The sequence below is a fragment of the Ornithorhynchus anatinus genome, chromosome 11, assembly GCF_004115215.2.
Source record: "Ornithorhynchus anatinus isolate Pmale09 chromosome 11, mOrnAna1.pri.v4, whole genome shotgun sequence".
Lineage (NCBI taxonomy): Eukaryota > Metazoa > Chordata > Mammalia > Monotremata > Ornithorhynchidae > Ornithorhynchus > Ornithorhynchus anatinus.
Genome location: NC_041738.1, coordinates 11506909 through 11527124, shown reverse-complemented (window position 1 = coordinate 11527124; position 20216 = coordinate 11506909).

The window sequence follows — 20216 nt, the reverse complement described above, 5'->3', positions numbered from 1 at the left end:
TGCAAACCCCACCAACCAGCCCTCACGAGCCTTATATAGGGCAGGAAAAGGGCCAGCAGCCTCTGGGGCCTTAAAGAGGCAGTGGTTCCTGGCCCCACTTAGAAACACCTGACTATCTACTGACCACCTGAATCTACTTAAACAGCAAATGCACCTTTTCCCTTCTATTCACTATCTGCTTCATTATCTCTCCCAACAAAAGCAGCAGCATAATTTAATGGATAAAGCATGGGCCTGGGAGGCAGAAGGACCTAGATTCAAATCCTAGCTCCACCACTTGCCTGCTGTATTACACTAGGCAAGCCACTTCACTTTTCTATGCCTCATTTACCTTATCTGCAAAATGGGAATTAAGACTGTGCGCCCCATGTGGGACATGGACTGTGTCCAATCTAATTAGCTTCTATCTAACCCAGTGCTTATTATACTGCCTGGCACATAGTAAGTGCTTAACAAATTCTGTGTTTTTTTTAAAAAAAAGAACGAGCTTTCCCCTTGGTAATTACCTAGCTTCTGTAGGTGTTTTTGTGATATCATCACATCCCACTTCATAACGTACACAATGTAACACAAGTCTGCTGCTTCCAAGTTTTTGGGCTTTCTTAATGGTATTTGTTAAATGCCGGCTATGTGCCAAGCACTGTTCTAAGTGCTTGGGTAAATACAAATACAGCCTAATATGGAGTTCACAGTCTAAGACAGAGGGAGGAGAATTTAATCCCCATCTTACAGATGAGGTAACCGAGGCACAGAGAAGTGACATCACTTGCCCCAAATTATAACAGCAGATATGTGGCAGAGTCAGGTTTAAAACCCAGGTCCTCCGACTCCCAGGCCCGGGCTCTATCCAATAGCCCATGCTGCTTTTCGTTGCTTCCCTTTCCAGGTTGGCAAAGGGTCCATCCAGTTTCTTGAATGGTATCAATGGTCACCCTACCTGGACTCCCCCCACCCCCACTTCCGATTCTGGCCACCCTTTCATTGATTCAGTTGTATTTATTGAGCATTTACTGTATGCAGAGCACTTTACTGAGAGCTTGGAAGAATACAATAGAACAATAAACCGAAACATTCCCTACCCAAGGACTGGAGCCTACTCCATACACTTTAGCTGGGGCCCCCTGGGCATTCTGGGACTCATAGTTCAGACTGCCAGCTTGTGGGGTCACTTAACCTCAATCATCTTTCTCCTTCCCTCTTCCTTTCCCCCTTACCTTTGCAGAAAGAGAAGTTAAAGTCATTGTAATTGTGATATTTGTTATGCCCTCATTATGTGTCAGGGACTGTGGTAAGTACTGGGTTAAATAAAAAATGATCAGGTCAACAATAATAATTACAACAACAAAAATAATCATAAGTATTGATTCCCCTTCTTAGACTATGAGCCCCATGTAGGGCAGGGATTGTGTCCAATCTGATTAACTTGAATCTACTCCAGCACTTAGAACAGTGCTTGGCACACAGTAAGCTCTCCTTGTGGTCAGGGTATAATAATAATAATAATGTTGGTATTTGTTAAGCGCTTACTATGTGCCGAGCACTGTTCTAAGCGCTGGGGTAGACACAGGGGAATCAGGTTGTCCCACGTGGGGCTCACAGTCTTAATCCCCATTTTACAGATGAGGTAACTGAGGCACCGAGAAGTTAAGTGACTTGCCCAAAGTCACACAGCTGACAAGTGGTAGAACCGGGGTTCAAACCCATGACCTCCGACTCCAAAGCCCGTGCTCTTTCCAGTGAGCCACGCTGCTTCTCGTACAAGTCAACAACGCTGGGTATAAGGGTATAAGTCAACAACGCTGTTATATTGCAGTATCCCAAGCATTTAGTATAGTGCTCTGTGCACAGTAAGTGCTCAGTAAATATAGTGGATGATGATAGTAGGAGCTTAACAAATGCCACAGTTATTTTAGTATACATTTGTTTAGCGCATGCTATGTTCAAAGCTTATTATGTAGTAGGGTGGATACAAGGTAGTCAGGCTAGACACACATGAAAGTAGGATGGCTTGGGGAAGCAGCGTGGCTCAGTGGAAAGAGCCCGGGCTTTGGAGTCAGAGGTCATGGGTTCGAATACTAGCTCTGCCACTCAGCTGTGTGACTGTGGGCAAGTCACTTCACTTCTCTGTGTCTCCGTTCCCTCGTCTCTAAAATGGGGATTAAGACTGTGAGCCTCACGTGGGACAACCCGATTACCCTGTTTCTACCTAGCGCTTAGAACAGTGCTCTGCACATAGTAAGCGCTTAACAAACACCAACATTATTATTATTATTATGGAAAGAGCCCTGGCTTTGGACTCAGAGATCATGGTTCTAATCCCGGGTCTGCCACTTGTCCGCTGTGTGACCTTGGGCAAGCCACTTAAATTCTCTGTGCCTCAGTTATCTCCTCTGTAAAATGGTGATTTTGACTGTGAGCCTCACGTGGGATAACCTGATTATCTACCCCAGTGCTTAGAACAGTACTTGGCACAGAGTAAGCGCTTAACAAACACTATAGCTAATTAATTAAAGTACCCAAACTCAGATGGTGAACCAATATTCCCGTTTCAACAAATAGCATCCAGTCTGCTTCTTCCTTCTTTCTCCCCTGACTCAGATAGGCCTGTATGGACCTCAGCTCCCTGGTCTTGCACACGCACACATTCACATACACACAAATACACACACCACCTCGAACCTCTTGGGTCTCAGGCACACTCAGTTCACTCTCTGGATGGTCCCAATTAAGGAGCCAGGAGATTCATCTATCGTGTGCCCAGGTGGGGATCGAATACCTGTTCTCCCTCAACCCATCCTACTTAGGCTGGGAGCCCCATATGGGAAGGGGCTCTGTTTGATCTGATTAACTTGTATCTGATGCAGGATTTAAAACAGTGCTTGGTACATGGTAAGAGCCAAACAAATATGGTAATAATAGTAACAATAACAACAATAAACCTGTTTCTCTTTTCTCCTATTGCTCCTATTTGTGAATGGTTCATGCCTGTCAGCTTCTCCTACTGGATCATAAGCTCCTTGTGGGCAAGGAACTTGTCTATCAACTCTATTTTACTCTCTCAAGTGCCTAATACAGTGCTCTTCACACATCACGTGTTCAAAAAGCATCTCACTGAGTAGGGGATCAGTTGATCGTAACAGAGGGATAGGCTTGGGGAAAGGCAATCGATGTTGAATGAGACTGTGAAGTGAGAAAGTTGGACAAACTGGTCAGTTGGGGAAACTCGACAGTCACGTTTGGTTGGCTTTGAGGGTACTCTATCCTCCACATTGTCTACCCACAAAGCCACCGGGGAAATACATCCTCCTTAGAGGTGGGACATCCTGCAATATTCTGGCAAGGAAAATCTCCATGGAAACCAGGGTGCTAATCCCGGCTAAACAGCAACCAAGGCCCTTTAAAAACATAATTATTATGTTTTTAATACATAATACATACATTAATACATTTTAACATATGTATTAAAACCCCCCAAACAACAACAGACTCTAAATCTGGATAACGAGCACTGAATATGGCAACAGACTCTTGTCCCTAATTTATGCTAAGTAGACAATGATTGATAGCAAATAGCAGAGGGACACCTCAGGAGTTACCTGCTGCAGCCCTCACAAAAGATTCATCATGATTAATGTTTCCTCTTAGCAGAGGGAGGGGGAGAGGTGCAGTACCAGGGGTCTCCATTTCTCCTGAAACATCGACCCCCCTTTCAATTTCAGTGAATCATTCAGAGCTCCCTCGAAGTCAATCAGCCTATCAGTGGTATTGATTGGAGCTTACTAAGTACAGAGCACTGTAATTAACCCTTGGGAGAGTACAACAGAACAATATAATAGACACAGTCCCTGCCCACAGCAAACTTACAGTCTAGAGGATGAGCCGCAGTGTTTGAGGCCCAAATTTCTGATTGAAATCTCCACACCCTGCTTCCACTTCCCACCCCCGTTACAGTTATTTAAATAAATACATAGTAAATTAAAACTAGTGGGCATTGATCTTGGGGCAGCGACTAGCGTCTGTACGTCTGACCCTTCTGGAGACATTCATAAGGATTTTGCTTTGAAACCCTTAAAAAAAGAGTGCTCTCACCTTCAGTGCACCCAAACAGCAGGAGTAATGCGAATCATGCTACATGGATTCAAGAAAGGTGTCGTCAAGGGCCCACGTACAGGTTTTTTCCCGGAATATGTAAAACTGTAGTTGTTGCTGGGGGTGTTAAAGAACATGACAGACAGAAAAGCTGTATCAGAAGGAGTGAGGAGGAGGAAAAGGAGGAAAAGGAGGAGATAGAGGAGGAGGAAAAGGGGAAGAAGGAGAAGGAGAGGGGAGGAGGGGAGGAGGAAGAGGAGAAGGAGGTGGAGGAAAAGGAGGAGAAGCAGGAGGGGTGGGGAGAAGGGGGAGGAGGAGGAAAGAATAGTAGTAGTAATCACAGTAGTAAGAACAGTGGCAGTAATAGGAGTAGTAAGAATAATAGTACCAGACGAAGGATGAGAAAGAATGATAGTAATAATGTCAGCAGCAGTAGCAGTGTAGTAATAAGAATAGCAATAGTACAAGCTGCAGGCCACCAGCAACCCAGGCTATACCTCAAAACCTTATGTGGGCTTTGGAGTGGGTTTCCCTGTGAAGGGCCAAGGAGTTAGGTTTGAGTGTGGGCAGGCTGATACATCTTGTTGGGATCCATCGGGGAATTCCAGAAATGTTCTAGCCTCAGCCCAGTGAAGATAGCATTGACCCCTACTCTCACAGGTGACACCACCAGTTCCCATTTCTGTTTCCCTAGCGGGAACATGTCCCTATAGCACTATGACGTTGCTCTGGGAATCTGATATCATTGTGGGAAATAGATGGAATTGATTTCCTTTTCTTTTTTCTAATGGTATTTGTTAATCGTTTACTATATGCCAGGCACTCTACAGAGTGCTAGGGTAGATACCAGGTAATCAGGTTGGACACAATCCAGTCCCATATGGGGTTCACCATCTTAATCCCCATTTTATAGATGAGGTATCTGAGGAGCAGAAAAATGAAATGACCTGGTCAAAGTGCCACAGGAGTCAAGTGGCAGAGCAGGGATTAGAACCCAGGTCCCTCTGACTCCCAGGCTTGCGCTCTAACCACCAGACCACACGGTTTCCTGTGAAAGAGGAGTCAGTGGACTTTGTGGTAACTCTTCCCCCCTCATCTTCTTAATAAAACTCCTCTGTTATGAGTAATGATTAGAGATAACTAAACTCCCTCTCACTTTTCTGAAATGAGAAATTAGCCCTCTTGACTTTGAAGGCGTTGAGCTCTTTTTCCCCAGGAAATGTATCAATTATGTTCAGTGCCGTCACCAGTAACATCTCACAGTTGTTTTGCTCCACTCAAAGACATCACACAGCTCCTTTAATGGACCGTGTGCTGTAGGCAGAGAAGTTGTTGATAAAACTAATGGGGCAGAAAAACGCTGTTGACTTCACCCACTCTGGACTGGTTTTGAGAATCTTGGAGAATGTCCCAGGTCCACATCCCCCTAGGTTTGTTGATCATAGCACTTTCCCTGCTCTGAAGCTCCTGCACTGGGGAAACTGAGGCTTGAGAGAGTGATGACTATTGAGAATTGGGCTCAGGCATCTTACATGCAGTTTCCCAGCATATTCCTCATCACCTTCTCTTTGGTGATTAGATATTAAACTATAAGTGTGTTGAGGTCTGCAATATTGTTCTCTCCCAAGTGCTTAGTTCAGTTCTCTGCACAGAGTAAACATTCAATAAATACAATAGATTGATTCATTTGGATCCAGAGATGTTGGTATTCAGAAGAGTGCCCGCCAACAGAACGTGTGGGTCCAGAAAAACAGAAGCACTTGATGTCACATGTAACATGTGGACATACTCTGGTCCATCATGCAGAAGTGGCCGTTAATAATAATGATAATAATAATAACAGTGATGATAAGATCAATCAATGGTATTCATTGAGCACTTACTGCGTGTTGCTGTGCATACTAAACTCTTGGGAAAGTACAAGATAATAGAGTTGGTAGACACTACAGCTCCCCACAAAAAGCTTACAATTTATAGGGGACAATGAAATAAATCACAGATAGGAGAAATAGTAGAGTATTAGGATCAATCATTCATTCAAATTTACTGTGTGGAGAGCACTGTACTAAGCTCTTGGGAGTCTACAATGTAAAAGAGTTATAGACACGTTCCCTGCCTACAGTGGGCTTGGAGACTAGAGGGGGAGACCGGCGTTAATATAAATGGATTAAATTATAGATATGTACATAAGTACTGTGGGGCTGAGGGAGGGGTGAATAAAGAGACCAAATCCATGTGTGAGGGTGATACAAAAGGGAACAGGAGAAGAGGAAATGAAGGCATGGTCAGGGAAGGACTCTTGGAAGATATATGCCTTCAATAAGATTTCGAAGGTGGGGAGAATGATAGTCTGTCAGATATGAAGAGGGAAGGCATTCCAGGCCAGAGGCAAGACATGAGTGAGAGGTTAGAGGCAAAGTACAGGGATAATTACATAAGTGATGTGGGGTAGGGTCAGTAACAAACTGCTTAACAGCCAAGTTCATAGTCAATGCAAGTGGAGGGCTGTTAGGGGAAATGAAGGGCTTAATGTGGGAAGGCTCTTGAAGAAGATGTGATTTTAGGAGGATTTTGAAAGTGGGTAGAGTTTTGGACTGTTTGATATGAAAAGCAAGAGAGTTCCAGGCCTGAGGGAAGACGGGAGCTAGGAGTTAGTGGCAGGATAGATGAGATAGATTGTACTCTCTCAAGCGCTATAACAGTGCTCTACACATAGTAAGTACTCAATAAATGAGACTGATTGCTTGACTGATAGAGGTACAAATGGGAGGTTAGCCATAGAGGAACTCCTTGTGGTTTTGGCTGAAATAGATCAGCCAGGTGAAGTGGGAGGGAGCAAGCTGAATGTATAATAATAATATGAATTATGGTATTTGTTAAGTGCTTACTACTTACCAAGCACTGTTCTAAGCACTGGGGTAGATACAGGGTAATCAGGTTTTCCCATGTGGGGCTCACACTTTTAATCCCTATTTTACAGGTGAGGTAACTGAGGCACAGAGAAGTTAAGTAACTTGCTCGAGCTCATACAGCAGATAACTGGCAGAGTTGGGATTAGAACCCATGTCAACTGACTCCCAAGCCCGTGCTCTTTCCCATTAAGCCATGCTGCTACTTGTTGTGCCTAAAAGCCTTTGGAAAGGAGTTTCTGTTTGCTGTGGAGGTGGATGGGCAACTGCTGGAGTTTTTTGAGGAGGGTGGAGCCATGGACTGAATGATTTTCCAGAAATATGATCCAAGCAGAAGAGTGAAATATGGACTGGAGAGCAGGGAGAGACAGGTGGTAGGGAGGTCAGAGGCTGATGTAGTAATCAAGGAAGAAAATGAGAAGTGTTTGGATCAGCTTGGTAGCAGCTTGAAGGGAGAGGAAATAGTAGAGCCTAGAGATGTTGTGAAAATAGGAACAACAGGTTTTCATAGCAAATTGAATATGTGGGTTGAATGAGGGTGATATATTGAGGATAAAGCCAAGGATAGGGGCTTGTACCCCTCTCAGGATTGTAACTAGAGAGTTTCCAGTACTACCAGTCTCTGCTATGGAGGGAGAATTAAGCAGAGGCATACCCATTCCATGGTTAGCTTCAGCAGTGGCTAGATAGAGAGTGAAAGGCAATCTGCTAAAATTCAAAACTCACCTGTGCTGGGCAGCAGCAACATGGGAGAGAGTCGAGGGCAGAGACTCAAGTTTACTGTGTGGAAGAAGGCAATGATAAATCTCTCTTGTATTTTTACCAAGAAAACTCTATGGATACACATACCAGAAGGATTGCAGGTGGACGTCGGGTGTTCTGGGAGACATGTCCGTGGAGGCACTAAGGGTTGGAAATGAATCAACAGCATAAGACAAGGTGGACTTGTGAGACAGGGACCATGGTGGTGCTGTCTATGGTGATGGGAAAGTCAGGAGGAGGGCACCATTTGGGTGGCAAGATGAGGAGATGAGAATAACAGTGGTATTTATTAATAATAATAGTAGTATTTGTGGTATTTTTTAAGCGCTGCCAGGCATTGTACTAAGTACTTGGGTGGATACAATTAAATCAGGTTGGACACAGTTTCTGTCCCACGTGGGGCTCACAGTCTTAAACCCCATTTTACAGATGAGATAACTGAGTCACTGAGGAAATGAAGTGACTTGCCCAGGGTCACATAGCAGACAAGAGATGGAGCTGGGATTAGAACCCAGGTCCTTCTGACTCCCATGCCTGTGCTCAGTAGAGTCCTTTGACCTTACTAAGGGCCACGGGCTGTATTACATTCCCGAAAATCAGGTTGGACACAGTCTCTAGTTCACCCAGGGCTCACAGTCTAAGGTGGAGGGAGAACGGGTATTGAATCCCCATTTAAACCTGGAATTTTAATTTTTAGTTCCCAGCCTCCCATCACCCCTGCAGCTGCTACTAAGTTCTGAAAAATGAAACAGGCTCTTTACTTGCACCATATCATCATTTTTCAGATGAGGAAACTGAAGATCAGAGAGGGTAAATGACTTGCCCAAGGTGACACAGAAGGCCAGGATTGGAGCCGGGATTAAAACCTGGCTCTTGACTCCCAATCTTGTTCTCCTCTCTCTTCTGCCCTGCCTCACAGTTGGGAATGGAGACTCATATTTACAAACAATCCGTGGTATTTATTGAGTGTTATTGGGTGCAGAACACTATACTAATCGCTTGGGAGACTACAGTACAACAGAGTTGATAGGCACATTGCCCTCCCACAGTGAGCTTCCCGTCTAGAGTCTACAATCTGCTGTAGAGCTTCCAGTCTACAGCCTAAACAATGGTCATGTAGGGAAGTATTTTAGTTCATAATGAGGATAGGCCCAGTCTGACAGTTGCTTCCCTAATCACAGCTGCCTCGAGGCAATTCCATGTCAGAAAATCACTTTGGCTCCCAGCTTCCCCACTCAGCCTGCTACATTTCCAGAACCAAACCGGGAAGTGTAGCCTGCCCCTCAGAAAGTCCAGAATGGAGCCAAGGGAGTCGGCATTTGACTTTCTGTTGAGCAAAGGAAACTTCAGCCGGCCCCCTGATCCCTCAAAGATAAACGCATTCATTACCGCAATCGGATCTGGGGGTCTGGGGAAACTAATGCAGGTTATTAAAGGAAGGAAGATGAATGGCGTGGAGACTCTGCGTTTGTTTGGCCAATGCCAAATCCGTTTCTAGAAGAGGCCGCTATCAATTTCTGGCCGACGGTGGGGGCTGTCACTGGAGAGAAGATGGTGATGTTCTTTACGACCCTGTTAAGCAGGCACAGTGACACCAATCTAAATAAGGGAGAAGGGAAGGCTTTATCAAGCCTGTCACTGACCAGTTATTAACATTTTAGAACAAGGGTGTTGGGGAGGGGTAGGGAAAGAGGGATTCTGGGAGGTTAATTTGGATTTTGGGAGCAAAGCCAATTGAGGGAAGACTTGTTGGGATGAAAGTACTAGGTGTTGGATCTGCCCTTCACTGTAGGACACAGAGACAATGCTCTCTGGGGATGATTTCAGGAGAAACAGAATTTTTCCCCCTTGCCCCTCTGGTGAAAACAGGGAGCTTTGAGAAGGTGGGAGCTTATTTTGCTCCATCAGTGAACCAGAGAAGCAGTGTAACCTAGTGGAAAGAGCCCAGACCTGGGAGTCAGAGGACCTGGATGCTAAGCCTGGCTCTGCCACATGTAGTCTGTGTGACTCTGGGCAAGTCACTTCACTTCTCTGGGCCTCAGTTACCTCATCTATTAAATGGTATTAAGTCCTATTCCCTCCTATTTAGACTGTGAGCCCCATGTGGGACAGCGACTGTGCCCAACCTGATTACCTTGTACCTACCTCAGAGCTTAGCACAGTGCTTGCGACATAAGTGCTTAAGAAGTACCAAAAAACAAAAAAAGTCAGTAATATATATTGAAAATCAACTGTGTGTGGAGCACGCTTGGGAACGTGATAGAGAGGGTTGGCTGCTGTCAGATCACCTGACTTCCTGCCCAGTTGGAAGCTTCCTAGAGGCAGGAGGGGTTGTGAGGTTGTTTCATCTTGTCCTCATCGCCCCCCGGAGCAGAAATGCCCAGCCTAGCTATTGGCTGGCCCTGAGGCTGATGCCTGTGGAGCTGCTGACCTGTCTATCCAACCGCCCCTGCCACTGGTCAATGAGGCCCTCTACTCCCCCATTCACCACGCCACAGGCAAAGCTGCCTCAGCATGGAGAACATATTTCAATCCAAATGGCTTTTTAATAACCTTCCATTTAGGCGGAATTCCCTGGCCGTTCTCTTGCAGGAACACAACTATACGTCCGGGTATCATCTTACCCCAGTCCATTAAGGGGAAGTGAGGTAACGGGGCTCGTGTTACCACAGCACTGCCCAGCTCTGAGGTTTCTTTAACTCTGGTGGAAGCCTCCACCCAGGCCTGCTAGTCAATCAGTCAATCGTATTTATTGAGCACTTACTATGTGCAGTGCATAGTAATAAGAGATTGGGAGAGTAGAATACAACAGAGTTTGCAGATAGATTCCCTAACCAGGAAGAGCTTACATCTAGAGGGGGAGATAGACATGAATATAAATGTCATGTATAATATATAATTTTAAAATCTGTACATAGGTGCTGTGGGGTTGGAGGAAATACAAATGTCCAAAGGTCACATATCCAAGTGAATAGGCAGCACAGACTGGAGAGGGAGCTGGAGAAGAGAGACCTGAATCGGAGAAGGCCTCTTGGAGAAGATGTGACCATAACAATGCTTTGAAGATAGAGAGAGTGGTAGTCTAATGTACACACTCTGTGGTATTTATTGGTAGCTTACTATGTGCAAAGCACTGTACTAAATGCTTGGGGGAATACAATACACTGGAGTTGGTAGATATATTCCCTGCCACAACAAGCTTACAGTCTATCAGTCAATGAGCACTTACTATGTGCAGATCACTATACGTTTGGGAGAGCAGGCACATTCCCTGCCCATAAAGAGCTTATTGTCTGGGAGGTGGGGGCAGCTTTTAATGGAAATTAATAAATAATCTATAATACATATAATTTAAAGATGAGTATCTCTATCTAGCCCCCTTTCAGGATCACACCTGGAGAGTTTCCAGTCCTCTACCAATCTCAACTTCTGGAGGGAGAGTCAAGCAGAGACGCTCATTCCATTTGTAGCTGGGGCAGTGGCTAGCCAATGGAAGCAATTTGCTACAGGTCAAAATTCAGCTGTGCTAGACATCAGCGGCAAGGGAGAGAGTCGAGGCTGGAGACTCAAGTTACTGAGAAGGAGGTAAATGTAAACCACTTCTGTATTTTTACCAAGAAAACTCTAGGGATACACTACCAGTACGATTGCAGATGGAGAGTGGAGTGTTCTGGAAGAGGTGTGTCCATGGAGTTTCTGTGGGTCAGAGATGACTTGACAGTATAAGACAAGATTTCTATCTAGACTCCAGAGTAATAACAGTAAATACCCAACCAGGATTATAATTCACACACTCATGCAAGGCTGCCAATGCTGGCTACAAGTCATAATAATAATGATGGCATTTGATAAGCACTTACTATGTGCCAAGTCCTGTTCTAAGTGCAGGGGTATTCAGGTGTCCCACTTGGGGTTCACAGTCTTAATCCCCATTTTACAGATGAGGGAACTGAGGCACACAAAGGTTAAGGTCACACAGCAGACAAGTGGCAGAACCAGGATTAGAACCCACATCCTCTGACTCCTCCCGTGCGTGATCTTTCCGCTAAGCCACACTGCAATCCTGCAGCACCCCCACCCCCAGCAGATGATCCAGCCAAAGTGGACACCCACTCCATCGCCTGCAGTTACCGTGGCCCTGGCATCCATAAAGCACCAGACCCTGAGTCAAAGAAGAAGCTCACCCCTAGCCCAGTGCCCAACAGTGAGAGCACCTGGTGTGGAGACAACCAGACAGGAACAAAGAGGAACCCATTCTGCAGGGAATGGGAAGGGGAAGATGTGATCTCAGGCAATCTTCCCTCCAGCTCCAGCACCTGCACAGCACCCAGGCCCTACCAATTTGAATAAATGATTAACAACCCATTAAGAGATCATTAGTGAAATCAGCCTGGTGCAGTGGAGGGGACCCAGGCATACAGAATCTTAGAGCTGGTCCTTCCAGGTTCAGAGGGATGGGAGGGGCTGGCTGGTGGATGCTTGGATCCCCTCTTTGGTTTCTGCCGCATTGTGGGGAGAAAGGAGGGTGGGAGGGGGATGGAAGGGAAGTTTAGAAGCTAAATTATTTATTTTAGAAAACATTCCCCTCATGAATGGGTTCTTTTCCTCCTTCACAGCTGGGAAGGAACCATCAAGGAAGGAACCATCAAGGATGGAAAAACCCTGAAGGAAGGATGAGCAGAGAGGCAGTAAACTCTAGAGTATGAAATTGCGATTCAGGAGACCAGGGCTCAAGGACCAAGTCTACCTCTGGTCTGCTACTGAGGCTTGGTCAAGCCACATAACCTCTCCGCACCTCAGTTTCCCCACCTGTAAAATGGCTCTAAAATTCCTTCTCTCCCTCCCTATTAGATGGTAAGCCTTGTGTGCCCTAAGGTGTATCCCACTTGATCCTCTGATAATAATAGTTGTGGGATTTAATAAGCTCTTATTATGTGCTGAGCACTATAATTCTAATTGTAATTATGGTATTTATTAAGCATTTTACTATGTGCCAGGCACTGTACTAAGTGCTGGGGTGGATACAAGCAAATCGGGTTGTACACAGTCCCTGTGGGGCTCACAGTCTTAATCCCCATTTTACAGATGAGGTAACTGAGGCACAAAGAAGTGAAGTGAATTGTCCAAGGTCACGCAGCAGACAAGCAGAGCTGGGATTAGAACCCACGACCTCTGACTCCCAAGCCCGTGGTCTTACCACTAGTCCATGCTGCTTCTCTACCTGTCCTATATGGGGTTATTTAGACTGCTAACCCCTTACTTAGACTCTGAGTATTTTGTGGGATGGGGACAGCATTAGACTTGCTTAACTCACATTTATCCCAGACTTAAAACATTGATTGACACAGAGTAAGCACCTAAACAAACATAACATTAATCTGGGGCTCACAGTCTGACTGGAAGGGAGAAAAATATGGAATCCCCATTTTGCAGAAGAGCAAACTGGCACCCAGAGAAATAAAGTGATATGTTCAAGGTCACACAACAGTCAAGTGGCAGAGCTGAGATTAGAACAAAACTGCCAAACTGCTTCTTGTGGCTTGTTGAAGCTATCTCAGCTTCCAGCACAGTTCTTAGTTCAGGGTATGTGCTGAATAATTACACTAATTAATGCATCGATGTGTGGCTGACAGACTATTCCACTCATGTGACAGGAAAGATTACTGCTCTTTTTTGTAGAAGAATTTGACGATGAATCCTCCTGCTTCATTTTCTTTGAGTCTGCTTCTGTGCACCCAACTCTGCCCAAAGCCAGTGACCATGGAATCAAAGCACAGAGTCAGGCAGTGGAATATTAAGATTAGGGTGACAACCCTCTTCTTCGCTGCCAGATCCTTTCCCAAGTGATACCAATTTGATTTAATCCTTCGGTTTCTGATCTTGTCTCTATCTTTTTATTGTTGTTCTCTGTTTTTCATTTCACCTTTCTCATCTGTCCATCGCTGACTCCTCTCCAGCCCCACCTTCCCCACTCTGCTATTCTTAGATTGATTGATTCTTGAGATCCGGGAACCGAGGATGGCGGACCCAAAAGCATTATGGTTTAGTGGATAGAGCATAGGCCTGGGTCTCAGAGGCTCTAGGTTCTAATCCCAGCTCTTCCACTTCTCTGTTGTGTGCCCTTGGGCAAGTCACTTCACCTCTCTGTGCCTCAGCTAACTCATATGTAAAATGAGGATTGAGACTGTGAATCCCACGTGGGACATGGACTGTGTCTAACCTGGTGAGCTTGTATCTATCCAGGACTTATTACAGAGCCTGGCACATAGTAATTTGTCAATCACAAGTACCATTAAAACAACAAAAAAATCCATGTATTTTTATCCAGTGCTCAGACCTGAGCTTTGCACACAGTGAGAGTTTATTGCATAAAACTGCCTGCAAAGTTGGTCTTCCTACTCTGGCAGTGTCTCCCAGAAGTTATAGCTGCGTCTCCCATCCCAGCCTGGAATTTACCGTGTCTTTATTTCTCCTGGCCTCCTGGCTTGTCCTGGACAGTCAGTCAGTCAATCATATTTACTGAATTGCTTACTATGAGCAGAGCACTGTACTAAACACTTGTGAGAGTAGAATATAACAATAGACAGACACATTCCCTACCCACAATGAGCTTACAGTCTAGAGGGGGAGACTGACATGAATATAAATAAAAAAAATTATGGATATGTACAAAAGTGCTGTGGGGTTGGGAGGGAGGATGAATAAAGGAAGCAAGTCAGGGAGAAGAGGAAAGGAGGGCTTAGCCAGGGAAGGTCTCTTGGCGGAGATGTGCCTTTGTTAAGGCCTTGAAGTGGGGGAGAGTCATCATCTGTCAAGTATGAAGAGGGAGGATGTTCTGGGCTCTCACTCCCTGTCCTTCCCAGCTGAGCAGGGCCTCAGTTGTTGGGGAATTTCACTGCCCCTGCTAGCCATTTCACCACTGACCCCAGGAGTTCCACAACTCAAATGACTGTGCTCCACAACCAAATTGAGGATAACTTTCTTGGGTCCTGGAGTTGAGTGGATCTCCTCGGGGTCTCGGTGAACTTTTCAGCAGTTAATAGTTTTTATTACTGAGTGCAAAGTACTTTATTCAGACCTGAGAAAGGAGTTCACAGGTGAAAGGCAGTTGGAATTAGCACAGGCCTGGGAGTCAGATGACCTGGGTTCTAATCCAGACTCCACTACTTGTGGGCTTTCAGAGAGACAGTTTCACTTCTCTGGGCCTCTATCTAACCACTGATGACATTCATTGAGTGTTTTCTGTGGTTCAGTTTAGAGTGCCTCCATTTCTTCAATTGTAAAATGAGGATTTTATGTCGGTTCGCTCACCTCCAGGAAGCCTTCCTTGATTGACACATGGCCTTCTTAAAACACACCTCCTTTGGGATGGTCTAAGTAAGAGGCAGAACAAGGGAAGCGGTTTTGCCTAGAGGAAAGAGCTCAGGCTTGAAAGAGGAACTGGGTTCTAATCCAGCCTCTACCACTTATCTGATGTGTGACCTTGGTCAAGTCCCTTAACTTCTCTGTGGCTCAGTTACTTCATCTGTAAAATGGAAATTAAATCCTCCTTCCACCAACTTAGACTGTGAATCCCATCTGGGAGAGGGACTATATCCAACCAGATTCTCTTGTGTCTACCCCAGTGCCTAGGACAATTCTTGGAACATAATAAGGACTCAACAATGCACACTTAGTACAATGCCTGGCACATAGTAAGCACTTAAAAAATTCCATTATCATTACTGTGAGAAGTAGACACAGTCAATCCATCATTCATGTATACTTATTGAACGTTTACTGTGTGCAGAACATTGTACTAAGCCCTAGGGGGAGTACACTATAAAAGACTTAGGAGACACGGATCCCAGTCCCTGGTCCCTGAGATATTCGAATCATCTCTGAACATTTCCAGCTCCAAATTATCCTGCCCCACCATAGTGTAATATTCTAGACTGGAAACTTTTTGAGGGCAGGGATCATGCCTACCAACTCTATTGTACTCTCTCAGGCACTTCGTGCAGGGTCCTGCATACAGTAAGTACTCAGTAATTAACAGTGATCGATTGGCTCATCACCACCATCATCATCAATAGTATTTATGGAGACTCTAATGAGTGTGAAGCATGTTACTGAGGACCTGGTAGGGTCCACCAGAATCTATAAATCAATGGTATCTATTGAGTGCTTACTTGTGCAGACCATGATATTAAGTACAATATAAGGAGAGTTGGTAGGCACATTTCTTGCCCACAGTCAGCCATCATTCTAGAAGACGAAGCAAGACTCATGATGCCTGCTCTTCAAGAACCTACAATTTAGTCATGACGACTGACAAAGAAAAGTATTTATCAAGAGTGGGGGCATGAAGCAGAACATGGGAATACCCGGATGCAGTGCAGATGTGTCAGGATGCAAAAGTTGGATGAATGAGAGAAGCAGAGAAAAAGAGAAGTAACATGGCCTGCTGGAGAGAGCACAGCCGCTGGGGTCAGAAGACCTGGATTCTAATCCTGATTCTGCTGCTTGTCTTCTGTGTGATCCTAGGCAAGTCACTTCACTTCTCTGTGCCTCAGTTACTTCATCTGTAAAATGGGGATTAAGACTCTGAGTCCCATTTAGGACCCTATTCTCTCATATCTACTTCAGTGTTTAGTACAGGGCCTGGCACATAGTAAGCCATGAACAAATATAATTAATACAAAACAAAAAATAAGGATGATCAAATATACAAAAAAATTCTCAGATATATATGGGTTCAGAAGTTTTAATAGTTTAAGAATTATTTACAGTAGTATTAATGGTAGTGCTAGGTCACCATGACTGAGGTTGTGGGAATCAATTAAGGAAGGCTTCCCAGGAGAGGTGAGGTTCTTGGAGGACTGCCAATCAGTCAGGGAAGGTTTCCCAGAGGAGTTTCAGGAGGGCCATGAGCCCGAATTGGAGTTTTACCACCGTGGTTGCGGTCCTCTTCCTCGTCCTTTGTCCCCTTTCCCCCAAGCTGAGCACTCAAACAGCAGAAACCCCGTTCTCTTTGAACTGCTAAAAGTGTTCTGAGTTTGTCGGAAGGGCCCCTCTTCAGCAGCTCCCGCTGTCTCTGGAACTTCAGTAATTGCTTGTAAATCCCGCTAAGCCCCTGGAAGCTGCTGGTACATTTGTACGGCTCGAGTGTGCTGTGAACTAATAAACCAGAACTATAAACCAATTCTGGAGTCTCCTCCAGGGAGCCCAACCCCAGAGTGAGACACGAGCAGGTTACCGTTGGCCGGGATCGCTCTGGCTTGGAAGGCCTTGGACTGTAGGCATGAGGAGAGGCCAGTGAGGCTTCTCCACTCACAGTTGATCCTCACCAGCTGAGGCAGGTGAGGCCAGAGGTAGGGGAAACATGAAAGACATAGGCTGGTCCCCTCACTCTGCCTCTGTGTCCTGCTTGTGAGCTGGGTAGGTGGGGTGGAGCCTGGACCTGGGAGTCAGAATAATAATAATAATAATTATGGTACTTGTTAAGTACTTACTAGGTGCCAAGCACTCTTCTAAGGCTGGAGTAGTTGCAATTCAATCAGTGTGGACACAATCCCTGTCCCACATGGGGCTTACATTCTTAATCCCCATTTTTACAGATGAGGCAACTGAGAGCCAGAGAAGTGAAGTAATTTGTCCAAGGTCACAAAGAAGACGTGGTGGAGCTAAATTTAGAACACAGGTCCTTCTGATTTCCAGGCCGGTGCTCTGTCCCCTAACCCACACTGCTTCTCAGTGGGCTCTAATCCTGCGTCCACTTGTCTGCTGTGTGACCTTGGGCAAGTCCATTCACTTCTCTGTGCCTTAGTTACCTCATCTGTAAAATGGGGATTAAGACTGTGAGCCCCTGAGGGCAGAGACTGTTTCCAACTTGATTTTCTTGTATGCACCTCAGAGCTTAGTACAGTGCCTGGCACATAATAAGAACTTAACATATGCTATTATTATTATTATTAGAGGAAAGAGAACAGGATAGGGAGTCCCAAACCCCTGTTTCTAACCCCAGCTCTGCCACTGGCGTTCAGGGGGACCTTGGCCTTAACTTCTTGGAGCCTCAGTTTTCTGACCTGTGAGAGGAGAACGATATTTGAGGCTGAATGTCAGCCTGGCTCCTGGTGGAGGAGGCCAGAATGATTCCATTTTGGACCTGAAGGGAGGATCTGGATTGTGGCAGTGGAACTGGAAAGACAAATTCAACAGGGAACCCAGTGCGAAGGGGGTGGGTGTCCTGGAGTGACCCAGGGCCTGGTATTGGTCATAGAGGCTAAGTGGAGGGCAGAGGAGAGGTGGTAGACTTAATAATTGGGGTTTTTATTAAGCACTTATTAATTGCCAAGCATTGTGTTACACGCTGGGGTAGATTCAAGATCATCAGGCTGGACCCAGTCGCTGTCTCACTGGAGCTCACAGTCTAAGGGGGAGGGCAAAGAGTACTGAATCCTCATTTTACAGCTAGGGGAACTAGCCAGGCTTCTAGAACCCAGATCCCCAGCGAGGAGGAGGGGGTGGACAGCCCCCTGGCACACCTGGGTTCTTCAAGGGTTAGGTTTGCTGCTGAGAAGAAATTGCTTCTAATAATAATAATAATAATAATGTTGGTATTTGTTAAGCGCTTACTATGTGCCGAGCACTGTTCTAAGCACTGGGGTAGACATAGGGGAATCAGGTTGTCCCACGTGGGGCTCACAGTCTTAATCCCCATTTTACAGATGAGGGAACTGAGGCACAGAGAAGTTAAGTGACTTGCCCACAGTCACACAGCCGACAAGTGGCAGAGCTGGGATTCGAACTCATGAGCCCTGACTCCAAAGTCCGTGCTCTTTCCACTGAGCCACGCTGCTTCTCTGCATTCATCAGTGTCAAGAGTAACAGGGGAAGATTGGATCCTGTTCATCCAATTAAATGCCAGCATCATCTTCCTCCACCTGTTCGTTAAACCCTTCTCCTCTTGGGCCTTCCTCAGTAAGGAGCCCGGTCCACCTGAGATCCTCCCCAGAGGCTTCTCCCTTTCTCAGCGATGGGGCTCATATCAGAGCTGGCAGGGGTGTGGGATCTCGCTGCTTAACAGGAGAAAGTGGCATGACTGAGCGAACGAGGGCTAGCAGATAGACTGTGGTACTGGGAGTTAGGAGACCCAAGTTCTACTTCTAGCTCTGCCCTGACCTGCTGTGTAATCTTGGGAAAGTTGCTTAACCTCTCTGAACCTTGTTTTCTTCATCGGTAAAATGGAGATAAAATACTCTCCCTCCTTCCCTCTTAGAATGTGAGCCCCTTGTGGGACAGGGACCAGGCATGATCTGAACATCTCATATCTACCACAAAGCTTATTGAAATGTTTGACACATTATGAACAATAAAAAAGTGTTAATATTATCATTTTTTCTCCCTAAAGCATCTCCGGCTGCTGCTTTGATTTGAGGCCTGTCAGTGGAATCCTGGGCTCAAAGACCCCCCAGGGAACACAGAGAGCAGAGTAATCATATCTGTGGATACTGAAAATCCCAATCCACTGTCCGTTGGAGGGAGACACCATCTTGCTGCTGGAGAGCTCTAAGTATTTGCCAGAGGATGGGCTTGTGTCTAGCCTTCGAGCCCAGGCTCGGTGTCATGAGAAGAGAAGGTTCCCAAGCACCTTCTGCTCTCCAACCATGAATGAATGAATGAAGTGAAACAATCAGGGCAGGGCATGGATCTTTTATATTATTGTGTTCTTCCTTCCCAAGCTCGTAATGTAAGCATTCATTTAATATGATTGACTGACTGACTCCAGTGAACCAGCATGGACCATTGAACACCCCTGACTCTCTCCTCTCCACCCCTGACCCTCCTCCAGTGACCCAGCATGGACCATCCGAAATGCTTGACTCTCCTCTCCATCCTTGACTCTCCCTCCAGTGACCCACCCTGGACCCCTATTCTCTCCCCTTTCTTGACCCAACTAATATTTCTTCTCCTCACTGCTTCCTTAAGAAATGAATTTCATCTTTTTATCCCCACCCATCTCCAAAAACTGTTTGCTTTGATTTGGTATGAACTTGTCCCCTTACCCTGGGGTTCTGGTATTTGGTAACAGTTCCTTGTGTCTTTGAGCCAGTCTGGTCCTATATAAAAATTGTGGTATTTTTTAAGTGTTTACTATATGCCAAACACTGTACTAAGTGCTGGAGTAGATACAAGATAATCAGGTCCCACATGGGGCACACAGTCTAAGGGGAGGGAGAACAGGTATTTCCCCATTTAACAGATGAGGAAACAAATGCACAGAGATGTTAAGTGACTTGCCAAAGGTCACACAATAGGTAAGTGGCCAAGAGGGAATTAGAACCCAGGTCCTCTGACTACAATGTCGGGTCACTTTCCACTAGGGCGTACTAACTGCCTCTCTATATTAGGAGGTCTGGTTGAGATTGTTGGCAGGGCACAAATCAGAAGGACTAGGGTTCTAATACCGGCTCC